The sequence below is a fragment of the Pinus tabuliformis genome, chromosome 4_1 (genome assembly GCF_031772625.1).
Source record: "Pinus tabuliformis cultivar Carrire ecotype Pingquan chromosome 4_1, CPIR1, whole genome shotgun sequence".
NCBI classification, from domain to species: domain Eukaryota; kingdom Viridiplantae; phylum Streptophyta; class Pinopsida; order Pinales; family Pinaceae; genus Pinus; species Pinus tabuliformis.
This window is the reverse complement of record NC_142303.1, coordinates 600,194,063-600,216,241: the sequence shown is the minus strand read 5'-3', so window position 1 is coordinate 600,216,241 and position 22,179 is coordinate 600,194,063. Positions and strand designations below refer to the sequence as shown.

Below are 22,179 nucleotides of genomic sequence, written 5' to 3'. Positions count from 1 at the left end.
TGTAAAACTTCCTTAAAAAACAAGAAATTATAGCAATAAAAGTAAAAAACAACAGCATCTTTTAGCAACTTAAACATATTTTTATGAGTAATTTCTAGGGTTAAAGGCATAAGTAAATGTAGAATTAATGTAACATTTACTTTCAGAACAAAATACAACTAATAGAATCCAAATGTAAGATAGCTTTTGACAAGCAAAATGATCTTCCAATTCAAAACCCCTCCAAACCACCAAGAAGTCGAGGTTATCTACGACGAGAGACTCAAATGCAACCTACAAAAACTCATATTTATCCTAAAGCGTCCTCCTAGATCTCGCCTACAAAAATTACATTAAAGTGACTTGTCATCCACAAGATAAAGTAGACTAGAAAATATGCAAGGTATATCAAATGTACATAAAACCATCGAAGATTCCCCACAAGATGAAGTTGTTTAGAGTCAAGAGGCTCAATGTCCCTATCAAGGGCATGGTATAAGCCTCAAAACATGGTGAGGTCGCCCTCCTAAAAATAACTTACCTCAAGAAGGCCAATGTCTAGTCTCAAAATGTGGGAGGTCCACAAACATCAAGTCAAAAGGGATAAATAGGTTGAAAGCTCCTCCAAAACAGCTCATAAGTTCAAGGAGAGGTTTCGAGCGTAGAATATATCCTTAAAATCATGAAAGTGACCTCCACAAATGATGAAATGACCCTCTCCAAGTCAAAAATAAGGAAGCCACATGTTCTCTAATAGCAAGTAGATGTGTCCTCCAAAGGGTTTGGAGCTCTATTCCAATGCAAAATAGGTAGAATGATAATGAAATAGGAGAGCGTTCAAGGATATTCAATGTGGAATGACAAGAGGATCCGCACGCACACAAAAATTGCCCAAACGACCTTGAATGATGTGACCAACACCTTGGGATATGTGTACTATCATGTCAAATACGAAATTGCCCCATGAAATGTGATGCCACGTGAATAATCATAGAATCATCTCCAAGATTCCCAAGACAAAACGTGTCAAATACATAAAAGCGGGTTCCATGCTGAAAAAGCTAGATAAGAGTAGTGTTAAGCAAGAAGCATAAATGAAATGCAAAAAGCCAAGGAAGAATAGTTATAAGCGCGATACTTAAAATTCACTAAACAAAATAGACGTCTTGATGTTGGAGGCCACTGAAGCATGTGAAAAATATGAAGATGGTAATCTCAATACCAAAATAAGTTACAATCCTGCAAGGGCTATGTTATAGTTTTACCTCTTGGATAGAAGGTGACATTAGCTACTTGGTAAGGACAGGAGGTGAACAAAATCAAAACGAAAAAACAAAGGGTGGTATTAACACTTGTTTACCAACTGGCATGTAACGAGGATGTCCATGCATGCAAAAGTGGCCCAAATGTGCCTCGAATAATGTGACCAATGCCTTGGGATATGTGTACTACCACCAATGAAATTGCCTTACGAAATGTGACACCACATGAACAATCATAGAGTCATCCCAAAGAGTCCTTGGCCAAAACGTGTCGAATCCATAAGAGGGGGGTCCATGCTTAACAAAATAGATAGGAATGGTGTTAAGAAGCAAGCATAACTGAAATGCAAAAAAACCAAGCAAGAATAGTTAGAAATATTATACTCATATTTAACAAAAGAGGTGTCTTCATGTTGCAACTTGTTGAAGGATGCGAAAGATGTGAGAATGGTAACATCGCTACCAAAATAGGTTATAATCCTACAATGATCATGTTAGAGTTTTACCTTTAGGAGGGGAGAAGGTGACACTGATGTTAATTTTTTAGATTGTTCTATGTTGTATCAATTACTTTAGCCCAATTTACTTCTTCATTAACAATGCATCCAATTATTAGCAATGTAAACAATCATAAACTGTAACTAAAGATAGAACAATATATGCAAAGATAAAGAAGACAACAGCAAAACCATAAGAGACAGCAGATTGGTCCAAGACTAGGGAAAAACCCCACAAGGGGGAACCCTTTCAAATCTTCTTTTATATTAGATCGTCATAAAAAGTTTTCAGCAGAGAGTACAATGAGCCCAATACATAAACTTGCAATAGAGATTTACAGAGCAGATCTACAAAACCACAGAGAGAAACCCTTGATCCATCTTATCATTGAAGCCAACCGAACGTAACTACCAAACCCTGGATCAAAATACAGGATGCTCCTAGCAAGACTAACTGCGTGCATCTGAAACTTCCTGGACGCTACCTCACACATTGTGTGAGGGCGTCTGTGTCTACCCGAACACTCTCAGGAAGACTGTATCCATGCGTCCCGGGACAAACCCACTCAGATTTGCTCCAAACCCCAATACGCTCTCTTTCAGTTACTGTGCATGTGTCCGGGGCTGCATGGACGCCCTCAAGACCACTCTGTGCGAGCGTCTGCGGATTAATACTGTCTAACCTGCCTCTGAAACCCTGGAGGCTCCCTCCAGACCTTTATGCGAGCGTCTGGGACTTCCTGGACGCTCCCTTAGCCACTCTGTGTGTGCATTCAAGGACGAAAAATCTCAGTTATGTGCCTGCATCTGAGAAATAAAAAACCCTAGATCCGTGCGAGCTTCACCCCTGTGATTTCGGACCCTTGCACAAACTTCTTCCGTCAGACCTGTGCAAACCAAGACAAAATAGAAGAGTAGAAAATGGCTTAATCAATGTGTAGAAATAAGCTTGAGGTCTCTTCTATTTCTAGGCTTCCATGAGGGTCCACTTGGGGTTGAGGCCGACATACCCAATTTCACATGTGCTTAGGGCCAACCCACTCCATTATACATGAGTGAATAAAATAATTCAAAAATCAATTTCCACTTGTGACGAACTAGTGACATACTAGTGAAGACAAAAATATCTAACATGAGTATGTCGATGGTGAGAGAATCAGAAAAGAAGAATGAAAATGATAGAAAAAGGTGGATATAGAAAGAGAGAAAATTGGTTACGAGCGGATATAAAAAGAGAGAAAATTGGTTACGACACTAGGGTGGTACTAGCTAAGTCAAGGAGCAAAAGATTAGAGGATGGATGTATTGGATAAACGATTAAGCAATCCCATAGTTGTAGTCTATAAGATGCAACAACCAAAACCAACGTTCCAAGGAAGTAACAAGGAGGAAGGAGCATGGTGACTAGAACCATCTAGGAAGAAGTATCTCAAGTTGGGCCCTACTCATGACAATGACATAGAGGGAATCAATCACTAGTGAGGTGACCAAAAATAGAGTTGACAATACGAGAAAATGAAAAGAGAGAGGCAAAAAGAAAAAAATGGAAAAGACTAATTCCCACCATTGCCATGAATGATTCACAAGTGGGAGACTAATGTGGCATGCTAAAAATTCAAACATGGTAATCTCATTGTCCAATCAAGCTATATACCTCCATTGATAATATTTTTGGGTTGGCTCAAGTAGAGGCAAAGGAAACACCAACTCCTTAGCCCAAAAAAATTACAAGAAAGTCACTTGTCATCCACAAGGTAAAGGAGGCTAAGACAATAAGCAAGGTATGCCAAATGCAAACAAAACCATCAATTATAGAGGGTCATCTCCCAAAGGATGATTCTTTTAGGATCAAGAGGCTCAATATCCCTCTCCAAGGACCACGTTGCCCATCCGGCTACACATTGCACCCAACACTTGGCATCTTATCCAGAGCCCAAAGGAGGTTTTGTCTCACCCGGGAAGACATGGAAGGGCATGTGTCATCTTCTAGCCCTCATTGATGGAGCATCGACTTGATCGTGAGCCATTTGGAGACCTATGAGATCCAGTTGGAGCCCACAGAGCCCAAATTGGGGTTTGGAGATGTTTTGAAGCATTTGCAGGGCATCCCTTCATCACTTTTCAGGCCCTCACCCTCATTCTCAGCACATGACGCCTCAAAGCTAGAATTGGAGAGCACTCTGCATTGATTACATGGACCTAGGGTATCTCACATCATTCATTATGTTAGGGGCTTCTTCTTTAAGAATTCAAACTCATTAGACTTGTATAAATAAGAGAGACTCTCTCTAATTTTGAATCATCACACTTTGGATTTTTGGCTAGCCTCTTTAGAGATTTTTGGCCTGCAACTTTGTGGAATGATTTGGATCAATCTAACACATTTTGACATTTGGAAAAAATTGCTTTCTCTCTTGGAGCTTCTCTTTGGCAATTTGATGGATGGATATATTCTTCATTATCTTGTAATTATTGTTTAATGCTATAATTCTGACCTAATAAATGTCTAATGCATGGAATATTGTCTATGGTTTTTAATGTGCCCTAATTTTGTTAGAACATTGAAGTTATTGGAAATTTTGCATGTGTAATGAATGGGTGAATGTTCTTGGAGGTTGTTTTGCATATTTCATCCTTAAAACTCTATTTATTCTTTCCTATGAAGTATAAATTCCTAGAGTAGTTGTGAAGTTTCCTCCATTAGGGCTAGCGAAGCTGCCTTTGGGTCTCCTAGAAGAGCGAAGTTCTCAAATCAAGATTATATTTTACTCCAATCCTCCCAACTGCTAGGCACTGGTCCTAAATCCTTGGTGATCACATTATACTTGAAAAACCATTCTTATTTCACCTTTCCTTCACCTCTTTCCTCATCCCTAGGGCTTGGTATGAATTTCATTACGAAGGAGCTTTTGCAAACCCGTTCGGATAGTCTCCTGTGTTGGTCTTTCCTCCAGCTCTCCCCCTAATTTGAGGCAATTATTACGGTGAAAACTCAATATAATTGATGCCCTACCCATCATACCAAGTGGGAACCCTAGTTGTTTTCCTTCAATTTGGGGGTTCTAGAAGGCTTGAGATTTAGTACTTGTTAAAGTATATCACTCATGGCATTTTCTCTTGTTTATCTAGACCTTAGTTGAACTTCTATTTCATCAAATATCACAACCCTAGGCCTCGGGTAATCTTCCTTTCAAGGGGTTTTTCTTGGAAAGTCTTCCTAGCTTCTCCCAAAGCTCGTACTTTCATTGAACCTTTCCTTTGAATGAGCCACCTTGCCTCACTTAAAACCTATCCTAGGAACATCTATCACAAGTGAGGGACACTAAGACTCCTCCTGTTAGTGAAAATATGAGAAGGGAAGGGGGCATTGGTTGTCGTGACAGTGGGCCTTTGTCCCAAGGTGTTGTTGTGCCCTCTAGCTTTAACTCATTTACTACGCCTGCTAGTTTGTGCAGCAGCAGGCCCTACTCATGACAATGACTTAGGGAATCAATCACTAGTGAGGTGACCAAAAATAGAGTTGACAAAATGAGAAAATATAGAGAGAGAAGAGAAAAGAAAAAAAATGGAAAAGACTAATTCCCGCCTTTGCCATGAATGATTCACAAGTGGGATACCTTTATTGCATGCTAAAAATTCAAACATGGTAATCTCATTTCCCAAGCAAGTTATATACTTCCACCAATAATATTTTTGGGTTGGCTCATGCAGAGGAAAAGGCAACACCAACTCCTTAGCCTAGAAAAATTACAAGAAAGTCACTTGTCATCCACAAGGTAAGGGAGACTAAGACAATAAGCAGGGTATGCCAAATGTAAACAAAACCATCGAGGATAGAGGGTCGTCCCCTAGAGGATGAAGTATTTTAGTAGTAAGAGGCTTAATATCCCTCCCAAAGGCATGGTATATGCCTCAAAACATGGTGAGGTTTCCCTCCTAGAGATAACTTCCCTCATGTATGTTGATTTTTAATGTATCTTGGACAAGTGGTTTCCCATGGGTTAGTCTCTACCTAGGGAAAAGTGTCCAAAATAATTTTTTTCCTAAGTGTGACTTTATAAAGTGAAAGTGACTTTATAAGTGGTAAAGTCAATGTTAAATTATAAAGTGAAAAGTGACTTTAGACATAAAGTACAATGTGGGTACTTTATTTAATGGGTGAGTTAAAAAATAGAAAATGAGAATTAAATGCACATTTATTCTCATCCCTTGATCTAAATGAATCTGAGCCATTAGATCTTAGGGTTGCCCAAAAGCCATTTAGGGAAACAAAAGGGGCAAAAGAAAAGAGAGACTACATTCATTCTTCATGAGTAGATTGGAGAAAGGAGGCTGAGAGCTGGAGAAAAGTTCTAAAGGAGAAATTTGTTGCAGCAAGCTGAAGGAGTGATTTCTAGGCAAAGTTGGGCATGGAAATCAAAGTTTAGAAGACAACAGAAGGTACAGTACGAACAACATTGAATACTGTGAGCTGCACGCCATTCATGAGAAATTTTTGAAAAAAAAAAATTGAAAAAAAAATCCATACAATCTGTACAGCGGTATGGAAGTCCGTACAGTCAGTACAGTGCATATTTTCAGCTTCAATTGGGCATGGAAATTGAGGCAAAGTGGGCACAGAAATCGAGGCAAAGTGGGCACAGTTTTCAAGGAGTTTTGGGCTGAAGAGATAAGTTGTATTTTGTTGTTTTGTTTTGTCTGCAAATGTATTTTTCTAGAACTTGAAAGATAAATAAATTTGAAGAGCTCTCTAACAAGATTTCCCGGAGAAGATTGAAAGGGTTTTGCCTGGGTCTAAGTTGACCAAAAATCTATGTGTATTTTTATGTGTGTTGTTGGTCTGGTTATGTCCATATTTATTTTCAACGTGTGTTGACAGTCCCATGTGTTTTAATCTGAAAATTTCATTTCCAGAATTCTATATGTTGAATGTATGTTTATGGGAAAGGGCATTTAACTGAAAGGGAGTGATAAGGTGAAATTAAAACCAAGTTGCAATTGTTGGAAACTTTTTTTAGTCATCAAATTTCAACAAGGCAAGCCAATGTCTATCCGCAAAATTTGGGTGTCATACTCCTAGGGCGCACCTCTGAGTTATGAGCTTACCGAGTCCCCTGAAGTGTGCCACAACAACGTACTTTCTTCTCAATGGTGAAACCAACTTGAGTTTACTAATGCTCGTACTATGCCTCTAGCCCATGTACCCTATAACGAGACTGATATCTTATACTAGTGAAATTAGCGTTCAATAAAATCTCACTACAATAGCCACTTCAAAACTTAACTTGAATTACATTTTACTTCAATTAATTAAGTTTAGTAATAATCGCATTCATTCATAAACAACACGAATCATGTACATAAATAACACCTCGATAAATGAGAGGGGAAACTCCTAAAACGATTTCCCCACTGCTCATTGAGTATAAAACTCCAATACACAACTTTAATTTATAATGGACATTCTCCTGCGTTGGTGTTTCCTCTATCTCTCCCCCTGATTTGAGGCAATTCTCATGGTGAAATTTCAATATAATTGATGCCCTAGCCATCATGCCAAGTGGGAACCCTAGGTGTTATCCTTCAACTTGGGGATTCTAGAAGCCTTGAAATTTAGTACTTGTTATAGTATATCAATCATAACCATTTCTCTTGTCTATCTGGACCTCAGATGAAATTCTATTTCGTCAAATATCACAACCCTAGGCCTTGGGTATTCTTCCTTTCAAGGGGTTTTTCTTGGAAAGTCCAACTAGCTTCTCCCAAAGCTCATACTTTCATTGAACCTTTCCATTGAATGAACCACCTTTCCTCACTTAAAACCTATCCTAGGAACATCTATCACAAGTGCGGGACACTTGGACTCCTCCCGTCGGTGAAAATCTGAGAAGAGAAGGGGACATTGGTTGTGGTGGCAGTGGACCTTTGTCCCAAGGTGTTGTTGTGCCCTCTAGCTTTAGCCTATTTACTACACCTACTAGTTTGTGCAACAACAGGCCCTACTCATGTCAATGACTTAGAGGGAATCAATCACTAGTGAGGTGACCAAAAACAGAGTTGATAAAACAAGAAAATATAGAGAGAGAAGAGAAAAGAAAAAAATGGAAAAGACTAATCCCTGCCATTGCTATGAATGATTCACAAGTGGTATACTTTTATTGCGTGCTAAAAATTCAAACATGGTAATCTCATTGTCCAAGCAAGCTATGTTCTTCCACTGATAATATTTTTGGGTTGGTTCAGGTAAAGGCAAAGGCAACACCAACTCCTTGGCCTAGAAAAATTACAAGAAAGTCACTTGTCATCCACAAGGTAAAGGAGACTAAGACAATAAGTAAGGTATGCCAAATGTAAACAAGACCATTGAAGATAGAGGGTCGTCCCTGTTATAGGCCATTTTGTCGCATCTGGTCAATAGGCCTGCAAACCGGATCAATCATCATCAGTGAACATGTTGTCATCATCCACAAGGCCCTAAGCATAACCTTTCCAAATAACTGAGTTTCTCGGTCTAACTGCTTCAAATGAGTGCTTTTAAGCCCCCTCGCACCCTGCCCCTTTAGAGACCTGTGTTTAGAAAAAGGTTGCTCCTTTCTGCGCCAGCGCTAATCAACAGCAGCTTGCTCCTTGCTGGGGGTGCGTTAATTCTAGAAATTCGAGAAAACTAAAAAGAATCTCGAAGCTTCCTCTTCCAAAAGCTTCCAAGGGTTGTTTTAACCATTTACCTTGCATAAGAAGCTTGAGTCCTATCTGATCCTACCTTGGAGATTTCACCTTTTATCCCTTGAGCTCATCCTCCCATCTTAAGTGGATTTCAAGCCTAGATTGGTAAATGGATAAGAATTCCTAAACCACAATCCCTCTCCTATAAAATTTACTGCCATCTACAACATCAGGGTTCGCTTTTGGAGATTGATCATGCCCTCATGTTTCTGCCTTGAACCTAAGAGAGTCATCATCTTCATGCATTAGGGTGACATTGAGGTGTCCTTTGTGACAAGGAAGGACAAGTCAACTTGGGAAGATCTGTACAAGATCTGCTACTATTCTTGGTTGTAAACTCTCTCCTATTTCTATAAGAGTATCTTGTTTTCCTATATGCGTTGTGTTACATTTACATTTCAATGCCTTGCTAATTCATTGAATAGAGTAATTGAATTATGCTACATAGATATTGTGGATCCTTGGCTTGTTTTAGTTGTATGTACAAGCTAATTATAGCACTCAGAGCTACGATTGGAGCTTACAAGCAAGGAGGAAAGTAAATCTTGCGACAGATTCCAAGTAGGCCTCTTTCCCATTCTTCAATTTCTCTAAGGAAAACTCTATATTCTTTACTTTATGTTGTTCTAGACCAATCTATTAGGTCTAGGGAAGATAATTTTGTCCACAATTATAAATTTTGCACAACAAATTGGTGACTCCGCTGGGAATCGTTTCTTTCTCTTAGTGGTTTCCTTGATCTTAGCCCTTGTTTCACCTCTTGAATAGGCCTTCATTGCCTCACTCAGCTTTGGATTTACCCCAGGAATGCCTTTCTTTGACCTTGAATTGATTTTTTGTGTTGTAATTTGGTCGGATCTGCATCAGCGCTCCCCTTGGTCTGGAGACAAAACGCTGCACTACACCCTAGCCTTCTCTGCACCTGCGTTACAGAGCATTGGTGCAATTTTTGCATCTACTGGCCCCTGTAAGATGCAAAATGAAAAAATTTCATTTTGCGCCTTGCTCTCTGATTTTTATGGTTCCAGCTAGTTTTCCTTCTATCCCTGAGTGTGTCTTGGTCTCTGAAAATCCTTCACTTTGTTTGATTTTGGTTTTTATAGCCTTTGATAAGAATTTGTTTGGATTTTTCTTTGTTCTTGTCAGTTAGGTCATTAGCAAATTGTTGCTTAATCATTGATTGTTTGAAAGAATTGCTATTACAGTCATCATTTTGTATAGTTTCTTTTGTCAGTGATTTAGCAAGCATTTTAGTTTTCATCTCATTTGAAAATAAAGTGGATCGAAAAGAAAAATCTCATGCATTTTGCATTGCATTTAGGGTTTTGTGTGTGAAATTGGAAATTGGAACAACTGCATTAGGGGAATTGACTTAATAAATTTTGTTTGTTGCATCTTGTATGCTACATCACTCTTTGTTCTCTTCCCTCCCATACATAGATTTTCATTGAAAAGAAGATTTTGTTTTGTCATGCTAGATTGCATCTTTAGGATATTAAGGTGAAATTCGCAGTGAGCCTTGAAAATTGAAACATAATTCAAGATAAACTTTAAAATTTATTGAATCAATCTTAAAGAGCATTTGAAACATTAACACAAACATCTAGAGGTTTGGGCTAGAGATGTGTTCCGGCGTCTATAAACATAGGAGCTGTCATTTTCTGTCAGCGTTGCATTTCGGGGGTGATAACCCGTTCCACATACGTAAGTGTATCAAATCGTTGCTCCACACATGAAATGTATATGGGAATGCTCTCATCATACGATTACACATTAGATAACACTAACATAGATTGCACTTCCATGTACAGTCGAGTATATTTTGGAAGTCCACCATAGGTTGTTATCCTCACCTTAGGTAACCAAGTCGGCCACCTTGTATACTGTGATACATCGAACACAGCATTTGGGGAGATTGTCTGCCCATACGTAAATCCTTGGTTCTCCAAGGTGGTATATTGCAATTCATAGTTGCTTGACAAACCTTTATGCCTAGATTACCCTTTTTTATTTACTTTTGTTGTTAATTTTTAAAATTCACTAAACCAATGGGAAAGAACAACAACCTACACTATGTTGTTCGTATAGAATGCAAAATAAGCCTCCTCTTCCACCAACTCTTGGTCATAGTCAGCGGCACAAAAAGACGCAAACTACTGAATCTAGTACTTTGGAAGCTACTACTTCTGGTCCTCCACCTGACATAGATCCACCAGAATCATCATTTCTTGTGAGTACTGAACCCGAGATTACTTCTTCATTTGTTGGTGAGTCTGACACGGTCAAAACAGAAGCACTTGAAATTTCATTACCTGAGGTTATTGAACCTGAATCAGAGACAATGCAACCTGAGGTTATACAACCTGAGGCACCTTAGTTATCTATACATGTTACTTTAGGACCTTCCTCTTCTCTTCCTCTGTCTCAGACCCAACCACAACCTATATATCTTGGACCCAACGGTGAACCCCTTCCACCTGGTCTTGTGAGTATTGAAGAGATTCCTCAGGAAGAGCCTCGACCCTCCTCTCCTATCCATTTGGGAGGGACTCATTTTTATCAGGCCCATCCTTTTCCTTCTCATCATACTCCATCACAAGCTCCTTTGTCTGGTTCTTTTCCTTTCAACTCACCCTTGATTTTCCCTTGACAATCCTCCTTGGGAGAGTTAACCAAGACTGAATCTGCTATGGTTTCTCAGCCTGTATCCACTACTATGACTAAGACAACCCATGTTGCAACTTCATCCATGTTTGTAACATCGCCAGAGACACATTTGTATGGTGGCCTGTCCATCCCGCCTGGTTACCAATCATTGTTTGGTACATTTTCTAGCGTAGCATCCAGTCTGTGGACCTCTCCCATGTCATCTTCTTCTGGAATCCTATCTGGCACTTCTTTGATGAGCGCTACACAATCTTCTCTCTCTCCTCCATCTACACCTACAATTCAGTAGGGCCCTTATGTTAGTGGGTATGGACACCTACAACATCCCAATCCACTTCCTATTGGGAACCCTCCTCTTGGGGGGCAGTTGCCTCAGTATTCCCCTCCTCTTTCAGCAAGGGGCAACCTGTTGCGATATTATTACCATCTCCTCATCAAATATCACAAGTTAGTGCTCAGCCTCATTTGAGTCCTCCACATTCAGGAATGGCTACTAATGTTTGGCAACCTACCTTGCCCGTACAACCTAGTTCGGTTGTGGCTTCATATTTAATCTCTCAACCTGTTCCATCTGCATCTCAGATTCTTGTTCATCAACCTATACCCCAACCTGTTCAAGCTCAAATTAAAGTAAGCCAACCTTCACATGCTGCATCTTTAACTCCACCTATTCCACCGGTATCTGGTGCCTCTCAAGCCCCATTTACCCAACCTTTTTAAGGGAAAGTACAATCTTCACCTCTTGGTCAAGCCATTCCTCAAATTCAAGTGGGTCAAAATGTATATGGTATGGCACAAGCACAACCTAACCAACCTTATGTTGGAATGATGCAAAACCCCACAGGGCAACTGTATCAACCGTATCAACGTATACCTCAAATGCCTTACCACGGTCAGCAAATCCAAACCCAGCCATTTCAACCTTACAAGGCTATCCTGGAGCTGGGCAGCAAGGTTATGTGCATCCCAGTTTTCAGAATCCTCCCTATCCTGGAACACAGATACTCATTGCTCAGGTCATCCAATCTTACCCAGGGTATCCTCCACCGAACCTCAACAGGAAATTGCCATTCGTAGAAATTCTTGAATTTCCAAATCTAACTCGGCTCACCAATGATACCATTGCCCATTCTCCTTGGTGGCCGATTATAGAAGACTCATCTACACACGTTAAGACTTACCATTTGCATTGCTTTTATCTGTTTGTGTCTTTTCCAGCGCACACTTAGCAGTATGGCAACAAAATGGTATATTGAACTACCACGAGCTTTGTTTGATAATTTCAGCACCTTGGCTACCACATTCTTAACGCATTTTCAGCTACCCATTTAATATGAGACTAGAACTGAACTTTTAACGAATTTCAAACACACTGATTCCACTCACATTTCTGATCACATCCATGAGTGAAAACGTCATTGTCATTTGGTTAAAACTTTTGTTCCTAATCAGTTGTTGGCTGAATGGTTTATTAAGTCTCTGTTACCATCCATAACAGAACACATCGCTAAGGGCGTAGTTGTGACCAAAGAGCAGGTAATTGCTAATGCCTAGTATTTGGATCTTATTTATACCCAATCTGGCACGCTCTGTGATAAAATACCAAATGTTCTGTGACCTTCTAGTAAAGAATCACATGTCGCCGATGGTGTGATATGTTCTACTAGCCAGCAGTCGACGAGTAAACCATCTGGTTCGACTCTTGTTGTGGCTACCCAAAACCATCCTTCCACTACTCCTGCAGCTTCTACTTCCGAGATCAATGTTGTTCAATCCTCCAAAGGCAAATCTCAACAACTAGGAAGTAAGAAGAAAGTCAAAGGTAAAAAGAAGAAAGATAATCCTCTGCATGATAAACAAAATAATCAGTCTTCTGAAGAAAAACAGAAACCTCGTTATCCATGCTTGATTTGTAATGAGGAGCATTTCGCTCATGATTGTCCACATCGGGCGGAAGTGGATCAATTCCTTAAGTCATCCACTGCACTCGCCGTGTTGGCAGATCCGTTTCCGAATCAAGAGACCAATATGGTTGCTCGGGATCCTGCTTCCTCTAACTCAGTTTTGATGCTTTCCTCCACTAAGCTGAAAAATGACGTTATGGTGACCACTCAAAATAAAGACTATGGTAATGCAAATCCCTCGAATGGCCAGGCTACTGATCAACCTGCTAGTTCTACCGCATCTCCATCGGACCTTGCTCCAAATGCGTTTCCTACCGAATTGACAATTAAGCCTCCCAAAGGCATTATCCATAAATCTACATTCAACCCTCGTGCAAGAGCTGCTAAGAATTATAACAACGTTGAGGATCTAGCTCAAGCTCCTTTAGTTATGTCAACTCTTGAGGTGTTGCAAAATTGTCCCGCCTAGAAGAAGGCTTTGCTTTCCGCAGTTGGATGTATTGATCCTTCGAATTCCAACCTTGTAGTTTTTAACCATGAAAATTATACACCTCCACTTCCAACCCAATTAGCTTTCATGATTCAAGTTGTTATTTGCAGTAAGAATATCCATCGTTCCATTGTGGACGAAGGAGCCTCAACCTGTATCATGTCACTTTCTTGCTAGAAGGCCATTGGTTCTCCCCAATTGAATCAGTCACCGACTACTCTAAAGGCTTTTGACGGAAGAGGCTTCAAGCCTTGTGGAATTCTGAATTCGTTACAAGTAGAATTAGGCAACAAGACGGTGTCAGTAGAAGTCGAAGTTATAGATGGACCATTAGATTATAACCTTCTACTGGGTCGTACGTGGGTTTATGCTATGGTTGCTGTTGTTTCGACATATTTCAGAATGATTGCTTTCCCTCATAAGGGAGGTATCGTAGCCATTGATCAACTCACTTTCTTTGCCACCAATTCTCAAGTTACTGGAAGCATCCATCTTGTGGGAGAAACCCCTCATCCATATCAACATGTCAAGGTGGGATTGCTTAAGGATTCTTCCCTCATGGGAATATTTTCTCTTCCTCCTCCTTCTCCCAACAACTCTAATCTGATTACCCATGTCAACATGGTATCTTCTTATACTACTTCATCTGATCCTTGGATAGTGCCAGATGCATCTAATATTGACACTTTTGATGAACGCATGTCGGTCAGTCCTATTAGCTCGATTATGAAGCCATTTATTCGAACTGTGCAATACATTCTACTCTCTCCTCTTCGATCAATTGGGTTGATCGTTCCTGAGATTACGTCACATCCTCTAATCCCTTCTCTCGTACATTTTCTACTAATGAGAGCATCATGGAGATCATGATGCCAGATGATGCGTCGTGGGACGATCATCATCATCGTTCCTCCTTGCCAGATTCCTTCGAGGATAATCTTAGTGAACTATATCGGCCCAATGTCGTTGAGATGTCTACAAATTTTGTATCCATCCATGGTATCGATTCTGAGAAGAATTTGTCGAATATTGAAGAGACTATCCCTCTCGATATTTCGATCAAACCCGACATTGTTGAGAATGTACATATCGGTGTGTCTTTCTCTCCTGATGAGATCAAGACCTATAAAGCCCTTTTCCAGGAGTTTCGAGACGTTTTCGCCTGGTCTTATGAAGAGATGTCAAGTATCGATCCAAACATCGTTGTACATGAAATCAAGACATATTCTGATGCTAAACCAGTTTGGCACCGCCTCTGTCCATTCCATCCCAAGAAGGCTGAATGCTAAACCAGTTCGGCAGTGCCTCCATCCATTCCATCCCAAGAAGGTTGTCGCTATTAAAGTTGAAGTTGAAAAACTTCTACACGTTGGTTTCATCTACCCAGTACCTCTAACTGATTGGGTGTCAAACATTGTTCCTGTCATGAAGAAACAAGGAACAATTCGTGTGTGTGTGTCTATTACCGGGACATCAATCGTGCTTGTCCTAAGGACAATTATCCTACCCCGTTCATCGACCAAATTGTTGACGATTGTGCTGGTTGTGAAATATTTTCGTTTATGGATGGCTTTTCTGGCTACAATCAGATCAATATTCTCCCAGTGGACCAACATAAAACCGCATTTATTTGTCCCTGGGGCACATTTGCATATCAAAAACTCCCTTTTGGATTGAAAAATTTTGGGGCTACGTTTCAGAGGGAAATGAATTATGCCTTCCATGACATCAAACACATCATACAACCATACTTGGACGACCTACCTGCTCACTCGAAACATCATGTTGATCATCCGATGCATCTTAGGGCTATATTTTTATGTTGTTGACACTATAAAATTAGGCCCAATCTGCACAAGTGTGTGTTTTGTATCAGCTTCGGTCGATTTCTTGGTTTCGTTGTATCGAAACATGGAATTCGTATTGACCCATTGAAAGTACAGGCGATCCTAGATCTACCTGCTTCTTCTTCCCTTCTTCAGCTTCAATGACTCCAAGGGAAAGATAACTTTCTACAGAGATTCGTTGCCAACTACACCGAATTGACCAAAGGATTTACTCACTTGTTAAAGAAAGGGGTTCCCTTCCATTGGGATGAAACTGCCCAAAAGGTGTTCAATGCCTTGAAAGATGTTCTGATTCGGGCATCCTTGTTGTATCCCCCAGATTACCAACGCGATTATTTCCTGTATCTCGCCACTGCAGTTACTACCATCGCTATATTATTGGTCCAAGAGGACGATGTAGGGATCGAACACCCTATTTATTATTTGAGTCGGAATTTGAATGATACCGAGATCAAATATACTCACATTGAAAAGTTAGCTTTGGCGGTTGTTCAGGTTGTCCAAAGGTTTCGCCACTATATCTTGCTCCGCAAGACTATGGTTGTTTCCGACTGCAACCCCATGACATACATCTTGTCACGACAATTGTTGGGGGGTAAGTACTCCAAATGGATTGTCATCCTTCAGGAGTTCGATTTGGAGTTCATCAAATCCAAGTCGAAGAAATCCTTAGTTTTTGCTGAGCTGATCTGCGACCTTCCCACTGCTGAAACTGAAACAACGTCTGACAATTCTATTCCAGACGAGTTGTTGTTCCTAATCGCATCATTTGACTCGTGGTATGGAGACATTATCATATATCTCCAAACCTAGACTTTCTGGTCCGATACCTCTCGCTCTGACCAGCGACGTATCCGATATCAAGCTAAAAATTATATTATAATCGACGACACCCTTTATCATCGTGATATCGATGTGATATTCCGAAGGTGACTCACTCATGAGGAGGTCGAGAAAGGCTTATACCAACCACTTAACAAGGACACGCGGTGAACAAAATCAAGAGGAAAAAACAAGGGAGGCATTGACACTACACTTGCCATGTCAAGAGGAAGCCCGTGCATGAAAAAGTTGCCCAAATGTGCCTCTAAAAATGTGACCAATGCCTTGGGATATGTGTACTACAACAAGAACTATGAAAATGCCTTACGAAATGTGACACCACATGAACAATCATAGTGTCATCCCCAAGAGTCCCTACTCAAAACATGTTGAATACATAAGAGGGGTTTCTACGCTTAACATGATAGATAGCAATGCCAACACCTTGGGATATGTGTATTATCATGTATACTATGAAATTGCCCCATGAAATGTGATACCACGTGAACAATCATTGAATCATCTGCAAGATTCCCAAGACAAAATGTGTCGAATACATAAAAGGGGATTCCATGTTGAACAAGCTAGATAAGAGTAGTGTTAAGCAAGAAGCATAAATGAAATGCAAAAAGCCAAGGAGGAATAGTTATAATTACGATAATTATAATTCACTAAACAAAACAGATGTCTTGATGTTGGAGCTTGTTGAAGGATGTGAAAGGTGTGAACATGATAATCTCAATACCAAAATAAGATACAATCCTCCAATGACTATGTTATAGTTTTACCTCTAAGAGAGAAGGTGACATTGGCTACTTAGCAACGACGGGAGGTGAACAAAATCAAGACGAAAAAACAAGGGAGATATCGACACTAGTTGAGCACCTTGCATGTAAGGAGGATGCCCATGCATGCAAAAGTTGCCTAAATGTGCCTCGAATAATGTGACCAATGCCTTGGGATATGTGTACTACCACCTATGAAATTGCCTTACGAAATGTGACACCACTTGAACAATCATAGAGTCATCCCAAATAGTCCTTGGCCAAAACATGTCGAATCCATAAGAGTGGGGTCCATGCTTAAAAAAATAGATAGGAATGGTGTTAAGAAGCAAGCATAAGTGAAATGCATAAAAACCAAGGAAGAATAGTTAGAAATATTATACTTATATTTAACAAAAGAGGTGTCTTCATGTTGGAGCTTGTTGAAGGATGCGAAAGATGTGAGAATGGTAACATCGCTACCAAAACAGGTTATAATCCTACAATGGTCATGTTAGAGTTTTACCTTTAAGAGGGTAGAAGGTGACATTAACTCCCCAGCAAGGACACAAGGTGAACAAAATCAAGACAAGAAAACAAGGGATGTATTGACGCAGCTTTAGAACCATCAAAAACAAAAGGCAGAATTTCCATATTAAAAAATAAAGGGCATATAAAGTTGCAAAGTTGATGAAATAGCTATGAAGCTAAGAGGTAGCTATGCTAACATGTACCTACCTAGAAGCACCAAAGGCAGGTTATAAGCCACAAAACATGGTAAGGTTGTTCTCGTAGAAATAAATTCCCTCAACCAAGCCAATGTTTGGCCCTAGAAGTTCAGGCATCCACATGTGTGAATTGAAAAGGGGCAAGAGGTACGAAGACTAGTGAAGTGCCAAAGGCAAGTTATAAGCAACAAAACATGGTAAGGTTGTTCTCGTAGCAATAAATTTCCTCAACCAAGCCAATGTCTGGCCCAAGAAGTTCAGACATCCACATGTGTGAAGTAAAAAGGGTCTAAATAGGTGGACAACACCTCCAAAAGTCTTCATAAGTCCAAGAGAGGGGTTTCAATGGTAAGAATATATCCTCATAATCATCCGAGTGACCTTGTCAATTGCAAAATAGATGGATATAAAGGGCATCTAAAGTGGCAAATCTCATGAAATAGCTATGAAACTACAAGATAGCTATGCCCACCTGTAGCTACCTAGGGTGCAAGAGATAAGAAGACTGGTGAAGCACCAATGAAGGCAAGATTTGGAAATACGATCACCATGGTAGCTCTAGCATGAGAAGAAGTGACTTTCGAAAGGCAAAAGCAAAGGCTACATGAGACAATGCTAGCACAAAACAAGCAAAGGTGTGAGTCGTGATGAGCTAGTGACATACTAGTGAAGACAAAAATATCTAACATGAGTATGTAGATGTTGAGAGAATGAGAAAAGAAGAATGAAAACAATAGAAAAAGGTAGATATAGAATAAGAGAAAATTGGTTACGACACTAGGGTGGTACTAGCTAAGTCAAGGAGCAAAATATTAGAGGAAGGATGTGTTGGATAAGTGATTAAGCAATCCCATAGCTGCAGTCTACAGAATACAACAACCAAAACCAACGTTCCAAGGAAGTAACAAGGAAGAAGGAGCATGTTGACTAGAACCATCTAGGAAGAAGTACCTCAAGTTGGGCCCTGTTACCCACCACATTGTGGGTGATATCCCCAGGAGAAATTCTTCTCCATGATGAGCCTCAGCCGGCAGCCCCTTGATGCCTCCTACTAGCTCGTTGTGCCATTTCTCTGCCACCTGAGCCAGCCATGTGGTCTATCAGCCACCTGTATTGATCGTATGTTTGAAGGTGGGCCTCCCGAATCTAAAGGTATGGCTTGTCATTTGGTAATTGAGTATTGGGTTTACTTATCACGGATACTTTTGGCTGTGGATTGATGGGGGGATTTCGCGGAAAGAGTGGGCTTAGTTTGTGCTCTTGTCCCCTTTATCTCTTTTGGTTGTTACTCTTGGATCTTAGTCCCGTGGGATCTCCTTTATTGACCATTTGGTTCTAGGGTGGTACTACATGGGAAACCCCAAATTTGGGTGTGTGGTCCCGCTCCTTTACACGCACATGTTACTCCCTATCCACTCACTATACCCCATTCATCATTTATGCCACCTGGGTCAACATTCCCATTTTAGGTCCACATAGGGCTATCCCATGTACCCTATACCGAGACCAATATCTTATACTTGCAAAATTGGTGTTCAATCAAATCTCACTACAATAGCCACTTCAAAACAAAACTTTAATTTCAGTTTACTTCAATTATCCTAAGTTCAGCAATAATCGCATTCATTCATAAACAACGCGAATCATGTACAAAAATAACACTCCAATAAACGAGAGGGGGAACTCCCAAAACAATTTCCCAACTGCTCTTTGACTATAAAACCTCAATACACAAAACTTTGGTTTATAAAGAACTTCGGTTCGGTTGGGAGGATCTTCAAACAGTTTGTTGCCACAACCCTTCACAGATACAAATATACAATAACCGAGTTACAACCCCTCAACTAGCAACCCACAACCAAACCCAATAAATAACCAAGTTGTGTCCCTTTGACCTACACACAACCTCAATACACAAATACCCTACGGTGTACCACCCTCGGCAATACTTCGTTCCACAAGCTTGCACAACGTCCTTCCACAACTTGCTTTAGAGAGCGAGCTCCTTCATGAGACCCAACTCTCTTCTTCCTTCATTGTCTACTTCTTTTCTTGCGATGACAGGTTGTTGATCTTCAGTTGATTGATGTTCTAACTCCTCTCCTATCATCTTATATATATAAGTCACCCTCCATGAACAGTCGTGTCTCTTCTAAGGGACGTGTCGGTTGGGCATTCGAGTCACTCTTCCTTCATTTGAGCCAACCATAAACTCCAAATTATGTCACATCATTTGTCGCATACAAACTTTCCTTCAATTCAACGTTAGTCGTGTGCCTTCGCAACTCAGACGGGCACACCTCAGTTGGGCACCCCTTGTCTTCAGTCAAGCGCATCTCGGCTGGGTACGCCTCGGCTAGGCACCCTCGTCGTGTCAACTATCAAATTTGTTCCAATAATTCCACCAAACTCATCTCAGGTGCATTCTTCGTGCGCTCATCTCACCAAACTCTTTCCGTTGAACTCGTCTTGGACACGCCTGTCATGCCAAACAAGTCATTCCACCAAACTCAACTCGGCCTAACTCAAACGTGCTCAGGTGCCTAGCCTAAGGGCTTGAGATCCTCCCCCATGTCAAAATGGTTGTCATCCTCGACAACGCACCCCTCGGCAAATTTCTTAACCAAATCCTGAAGACTATCCTCATCATGAAGAACCTTCACATCAATTGTCTTCATCAATAGAAAAGAATCTCATCTCTGACATATATCCCATGTCTATGCATGTATCGCAACCTGTAAGAATGACATGTGTTGGATCCCCTAGTGCAATCGACTAGTCAGGTAGCTAATCTGGCCGTAGCATCAACTCCACAAGAACACATGCACCCAAACATGTGCAACCATTGTCAGCTCTTTCCATGTCACACAATATTTCCTCCGATTATGCTCAGGCGCCATTCAATGGCATATCAAGCTCTCATGGGTCTCACCATCTCGAGCAAGTGACAGTAAGCCCATCTCCTTCATGAGCTTCAAAAGGATGGTGGTGTGGGGAAGTCATGCAACTTCCCTTTCCACATCACAAGGCCATCTCTCCTCGTCTCTGAGAAGAATCCACCCATACCTAGTATGAACCCTCAATACTTCACTCCAATATACTCCTCTTCACGTTGATCCTCGGTCATGTTCATTCGCAAATCGGAAGGGCGCGTTTCGGCTAGGCGCACCTTGTCTTCGACTGAACGCCCCTTGTCTTCGATAGAGCATCCCTCGGTTGGGTACCCTTGTCGTGCCAACTCACCAAGTCGTTCCAATTGTTCCACCTAACTCATCTTGAGCGCGCTCTTCGTTTGCTCGTCTCACCAAAGTCATACCACAAAACTCATCTCAGACACACTCTTTGTGCCTTCCAATTCATTCCACCAAACTTGACTTGGCCTAACTCAAGCACATTCGAGCGCCTAAGCCTGAGGGCTTGACTGTGGGAGGTCCACACGTGTCAAGTGAAAAGGGCCAAATATGTTGAATGCTCCTCCAAAATAGCTCATAAGTCCAAGGAGAGATTTCGAATGTGAGAATATATCCTAAAAATCATGCAAGTGACCTCCAAAAATTATGAAATGACCCTCTCCAAGTCAGAAAAAATGAAGCCACAGTTCGCAAATAGCAAGTAGATGTGTCCGCAAAGGGTTTGGAGTACTATTCCAGTGAAAAATAGCTAGAAAGATGATGAAATAGAAGGTCGTTCAAGGATATTCAACATGGAATGTCAAGAGGATGCCCATGCATGCAAAATTTGCCTAAATGGGCCTTGAATGATGTGACCAATGTCATGGCATATGTGTACTACCATGTCAACTATGAAATTGCCCTATGAAATGTGATGCCACATGAACGATCATAGAATCATCTCCCATTGTCCCAAGCCAAAAAGTGTCAAATAAATAAAATGGGGTCCACGCTGAGGAAGCTAGATAACAGTAGTGTTAAGCAAGAAGCATAAATGAAATGCAAAAAGCCAAGGAAGAATAGTTATAATTACAATAATTATAATTCACTAAAAAAACAGATGTCTTGATGTTGGAGCTTGTTGAAGGATGTGAAAGATGTGAACATGGTAATCTCAATACCAAAATAAGATACAATCCTACAATGACTATGTTATAGTTTTACCTCTAGGATAGAAGGTAACATCGGCTACTTAGCAAGGAAAGGAGATGAACAAAATCAAGACGAAAAAACAAGGGAGGTATTGACACTAGTTGAGCACCTGGCATGTAAGGAGCATGCCCACGCATGCAAAAGTTGCCCAAATGTCCCTCGAATAATGTGACCGACCCCTTGGGATATGTGTACTACCACCTACGAAATCCCTTTACAAAATGTGACACCACTTGAACAATAATAGACTCATCCCAAAGAGTCCTTGGCCAAAATGTGTCGAATCCGTAAGACAAGGATCCATGCTTAAGAAAATAGATAAGAATGATGTTAAGAAGCAAGCATAAGTGAAATGTATAAAAACAAAGGAAAAATATTTAGAAATATTATACT

At 40.6% G+C, this 22,179-nt stretch overlaps 1 protein-coding gene across 1 annotated transcript in view; it reads right to left on the bottom strand.

The window, feature by feature from the left end:
* The window catches only part of LOC149177419 (alpha carbonic anhydrase 7-like), a 243,318-nt gene that overhangs the window by 152,107 nt on the left and 69,032 nt on the right, over positions 1-22,179 (bottom strand). The window lies entirely within an intron of this gene.